We start from the raw sequence: 5,761 nt of genomic DNA, 5'->3' as shown, positions 1-5,761 counted from the left end.
ATTTTATTATATTGATAATATTCCTTCACTCTAAGATAAAATCATAGATCAAGTAAAGTAACATTCTTATTTGCAAAAACATATCAATAAAGTTTGATTACTTTTTCGTGTTGGAGAATTTCTCACACTTTGGGATAATTGTGATAGTTAGGAGTTTATTTTATTATGTTAGAGACTCACTCACACTCCAAGTTAAGCCCATAAAAGTAAAGTGAATAACTCTTGCTTATGTAAATCATGTATGAATACATTTTGACTATTCTATTTTATTAGAGAATGAGAGCATCCATTTAATTTCTTATTTTTATACATCACCTTGATTTTTTGGACATATCCTTTTGGCCGAAACTGGTATTCCCTCATTTCATGCATATTCTTTCCTTTTTACAAGCCTTTTTCAATTTTATCGAGCCAATATTTTATGCTCATGACACCTCAATCAAATAATACTATATGCATGAGAGTGAATGCTCTTTCAATTTATAAATTACATCATAACTTTTTATCAAAATTAGAAGTGCCAAGAGGTGCTCTTATCTCTACTTTTCCTTTTCTAAAATTTTAACATTTTTCCTCTAACATCTCTTCCTTTCCTTGCCTTTATCTTTGTCTTTCTAGAAGAGCTTAACATTACTCCTCTCCTAGACATGTGCCAATCCCATGGCACTCTATAACCTAGTGGGCAACATTGTGTGGTTGGTGTTAGTGGGTCATGGAGGGGTGGTAAAAGGGAGTGGTGCTTGGTTTCTCATCATGGCAGTCATCTTAGTGGATATTGTAGCTAAGGAGAGGTAGGTGGCAATGTTGTATAAGCTACTGATGTCGTATGAGTCTGCAGTCTTCCACCATGTTGTGAACCTACAATCAAAGGTTTTACAGTCCTTAAGGGGTATGGCTAACTTACTGTGTTGCAAAAGTTTATACTCATGAAGGTTCAACTCGAAGATGGGTCGAACTCTAAGCAAGGCTAGAGTGTTGTCCCATACTTGAGGATCCAATTGGTGAAAGTGAGGTATGGTGTACTGCTCTCGGGTTAACAACTTAGCCAAGTGACCATGGGGTATCTTTCCCTTAATAGACCCAAAGTCTTATATGGTGGGAAAAATGGCTAGGGGGTTAGGAGCAATGCTTATTGTTTGAGGTCATAGGACATGTCCAACTTGAGGACTAGTGTCCTTGCATGATGGTTAGATAAAGTGTTTGTTAGATATTTTACGTGCGCCATCCATCACAAAGAATCTCGTATTTGTTAGCCAAATGATAGAGCAAGTGTTGCAATTTAGATTTAATGTAAAGAGTTGTTTTGTTGAAAATTTCAGTAAAAAGTATAAGTTGGTTGCAAAATCAATGTATGTTTATTTTGGATGTTGGATGTAGTGGGAGCTCAGGCTCATCTGCCAAGACCCAAGGACCGCTTATTGCTTCAAGTGTTTCAAGCGAGCACAAATGGCTATCTCTCACCTAGCCGACGCGCCTTTGATCCTAGGGGGATGTAGTGAGCTTACCTTGATGCCCGAATGAGTAGCCTCTTCCCTCAAGCAAACTAGTAGCTCCACGATTCCAGATGCAAGCTCAAGAAACCTCAAGTCTCCACCTCCAAGCTCCATCGTCCATAGCCATGCATGAGACAAGACAAGAGGAGAAGAAGAAGAGAGGAGATGATGGAGAGCTTCCTCTCCAAGATCCCTCGCCCTCACACACTCTCACACTCCCTCTGTCAAGCACACACAAGCAAGTAAGAAGGAGAGAGGAAGAACAAAACCACTTTTTCCACACACTAAAGAATAAGCTCCTCATTCACTTTTTAGGTTTATATATAAGCCCTAAATCCCTTTGCACCCGTGCCCTTTTTTACATGATCGGGCATCTTGCCAAGGTCCTCTTTCCATGTTCCCTTCTAGTTTCCTTGTCCCTTCACCTATGTCCGTTTAGACTTTACAACTTGCACAGGGGGGGTTGGCGCTCTTATGAAATGAATTACATTGGCGCTTTTCTTGCTAGATCCTTCAGAGCACCTTGCTAGCATATTTGGTGCTTTCCCACATTATTTTTGACCACCTTGCTAGAATATTCGATGCTCTCCCTCATCAAAGAACCTTGCTAGAATCTTCGGTGCTCTCCTACATTTTTTCTGAGCTTTCCTTCTCCTCCACTTTTCTTGCTTGGGCAGAATGAGCTTCTCCATTCACTTTTTGACTTGGTCTTCCTTGGCGTCCTCTCTGCTTCTTTTTTGCTACATGGTCCATGTCCGTGATATGTCTTGTAACATTACCCCCCTCCTAGACGAGTGCCAATCCCATGGCACTTGCGGGTTTGGGCTAATGAAGATTCAGTGATTTGAAAGGTGATCATGTGAGTCAATGATGATGGGGCCTCTAAAGTTGGTGGCTTGCATTGTTTGGAGTTACCTGTAAAGAAAAGAAGGTGCACTGCCTGCTAGGGGTGTGTCTACCTTAGTGTGTGGTGCATTGTGCTTGTGTTAGTGGAACTGGGAGTTGGGTTCATGCCTAGGTGTTGTCCCACTTGAGAACCTAGTTATTTTCTAAGGGGGTGTGGTGAGTGTGTGGCTTAGGGAGACATGTCTTCCATAGGCGAGGGTGACCTCCCTAGGTATGTCCTACCCTTAATGTGCCCTAAGTGTGATGGGGGGAATGAAAATGGGCTAGGGAGTTAGGGATAGATCCGGCCAATTGAAGCCACCGGATGGATCCAGTGACTATGACCTACATGAAATGAGATTATTCAGTTTCTTCCCCTGTGATTTCCTTCTAGTGATCTCTTATTCTTTCTATTTTCTTTTATCTTTTATTTTCTCTTTTCTTTGTCTTTTCTCTTTCTTTCTTTTTTGAATGGACAAAAATCTAGTCGTTGTCACATCAGAGTCATGAGAGGGAGGAGTTGGGGGCTTAAGAGATTTGTTAAAGAATCCCCATCTTTGCATATATCCTTTGAGGTTCATTCGTGCCTAGAGAAGAGTGATGGAAAGAAATGAATGATTACGCTGAGTGAAGCAACTATCATTCATATCTTCTAAAAAAGCTAAGCAAAAAGAGGGGAGGAGGATAGCACACATCATTAACCTAGTCATAGCACAACGTCAATCACGTTGGTTGATAATACCCTGCTCAATGTGGTGGGAAATTAGAAATCAAAGTTGAATGGCTTGCGGTTATTCTCTCTCTACTCCCAGAATATGATTTTAACATTATAGTTTACTGGGAAGAAGTCTTCTCTCAACGGGATGGGCGTTGCTTGGCATTACTGCCAGTAGCCTACTTCAAGCTTGCTCTAGAATTTTATTCCTCTTCTTTTTGAGTTCAAATTTTCTGGTAGTAGGGGTGTCCACCTATTGTTGTTGCTCTTCAGGTCGGGGGAAAGAAGGTTGTGGGACTAGCTCCTCCTCTTGTTGTCCCATTTCTAGGCTTGGCCCTATCTCTTCAGCTAGCCTTTGCATTTCCTCTCTTCTGTGCTCCTGTGGCCCTGCTTCCTCCGGCCCTACTATGCCTGTGTTTGGATGTCTAGTCCATATCTCAAGGCCCTATGAGCGGTTCTCAGTTTTTTCCTTAATGATTCAACAACCTCCTCTTCTTTAGATTATGTGGCTTCTAAGAGAGAGTTGAGGAAGGTGCATTGTTGGGCTTCCAAACTTATTTGTGCAGTTGTTGCCCTACTTTTTATTAATACCTTGTCGCCTTCTACAAGGGCCAGCTAGTGCGCCAAGTCTCTCACCCTTCCTTCGCTCCTATCCACCCATTCACCCACTCTTCTCTTCATTTCCTCCAAGCTCTCATTATGCCTTCGGGCTAATGCCCTTAGCCTCCTCTCTCTTGTTCCTCAATTTCTCTTTCCAAGGTATTTTGCTCTTCTAGCTCCGATGCTATCGTCTTTTCCAAATCTTCTATGTGCTTTTGGTGCCTTCGGCTTCTCTCTTCTTCTATTGCCGCTAGCTCCTCTATGGCATCCTAGATCTTTTCATTCTCTTTTTTTGGCAGGTCTTCATACAACACTACTAACTCTTCATAATGGCATTGTAGGCTCATGAGTTTTTATGTCTTTGCAGTGAGCTTTGCTTAACATCTTTCTTCTTCTCCTCCCTTGCCCTTGAGGTCCTCCTTTAGCTCGCTTATTTCTCTTTGACTCACGGCCATTTGGCAGGGTTTTCTCTAGCTAAAAGGTTACCATAGTCTCCTTTTCAGTCTCGAGCTCAAAATAGTTATTTTCTTTTCTTCTTTTGCCCTCTCTAGCTCTATGACAAGAGTTTCTTAACATAGTCATTGTAATTTGTTAGACGAGGACAACATTGTAGGGGTAGTCATTGTGGATGCTTCTATCTTCTACCTTTTGGGGTCCTATCTAGACTATGCATTCATAACTATTAGTCTTTTTGTTCCAGTTACTAGGGTCCCTCTACTTTCACCTTGAACTATTCCTTTGTTGACCAAAAACTCCACCCAAGTCGCCACAAGGTTACTAGCATCCACCGTAGTAGAAGGGGCTTGGATGGGCATAGAGACTGGGGTGGTGGGCACTAGGACAGGTGGGATGGGGTTAAGTAGACCCTTGCCCTTTTCCTTTGCTACTGAGGGTGGCATACTTTTGGGTGCTTGGAGCCTATGCTTGAGCGTTCTTGGTGAGGGCTCATGGCAATCATCTCTTCTTCCCTTGAGGGTTGCTCCACTGGGAGGCGGATGGCCAAGGCTATGTCTTCTTTTTCCTTCCTCCTTAACTCCTCAGCTTCTTGCTCTGCTTTCCTCCTCCTCTCCTCTTTAGCTTTCCTAGATTCCTCTTTTATTCTTTCTTCCTTCTTCTTTTCTTTTCTCTTCCTTCTATCCTTGTCATTTTTGGACTCTGTTCTCTCCTTCTTCCTACTCTCTTGCTCATCATTCTCTGTCCTCTCACTAGATTGCTCTTGTTCTTGGTAGGGAGCAAACTTATCTAGCATCTCGCTAACTCCCTTGTCTTCTTGTGCTTTCCCCAAAGCCTCTCAGATGATGGCCATCAAGACCCCTCCAAACCCAATGGTAGAGGTCTTCGACGACGACTTCTTCCTAGCTTTGGAGGCCCAGGATTCCCCCTGCTGGTTTTCCACGTATGGCCAATGCTTTTGCCGATGTTTCTATCATCTTCGGCATGAATTCATTCAGGTTCACCTCATCGAAGGACTTGGCAGCTATGCTTTCTAGCATTGGCACATTGATTCTGCTCATCAATGCATTGTACCTTTGGTTGGAGAACAAGGCATGCACCATTTCGGCCTGTAGTTGGACTTTAGGGTCAGGGATGTTAGCTAAGCCGGTGCTATCACTTGTGTGGACCATCACTTTTTCCATTCCCAACATGCTGCACATGTCCCTTTTTGGCCATCTTTCAACTTTGTTGGGTAGGCCTAGTGCTCTTTGCACCAAATCAGGGCTTAGATCGATTTCTACCTGGTAGGTTTCATATTCTTGACGCACCATGACAGTGCCATGGTCCCTGTTGAAAGTCCGCAAGAATTTTGTGCACTTCTCATAGTCCACGGCTTGGCCCACCTTCTCCACATACTTCTATAGCTTGCACTACTTTACAATTTTCCTGATGGCTGGCTCCTCCATGACTATGTCTTCCAAATTGAAGATGTGCCTGAATTTGAATTGGTTGTAGGCCCTTATCTCCCATTGAGAGGTTGTACTTTGCCTGCTCTTCCTCCAAGAATGGAAATTTGTTGGTTTTGTCATGTCCTAACATTGTAGGTGCATATTATGAAGCCATAGCTCACCAT

This window comes from Lygodium microphyllum, chromosome 26 (assembly GCF_053477565.2).
Source record: "Lygodium microphyllum isolate KBCC chromosome 26, Lygodium_microphyllum_v1.1.10, whole genome shotgun sequence".
NCBI lineage: Eukaryota > Viridiplantae > Streptophyta > Polypodiopsida > Schizaeales > Lygodiaceae > Lygodium > Lygodium microphyllum.
This window is presented reverse-complemented; position numbering follows the sequence as displayed.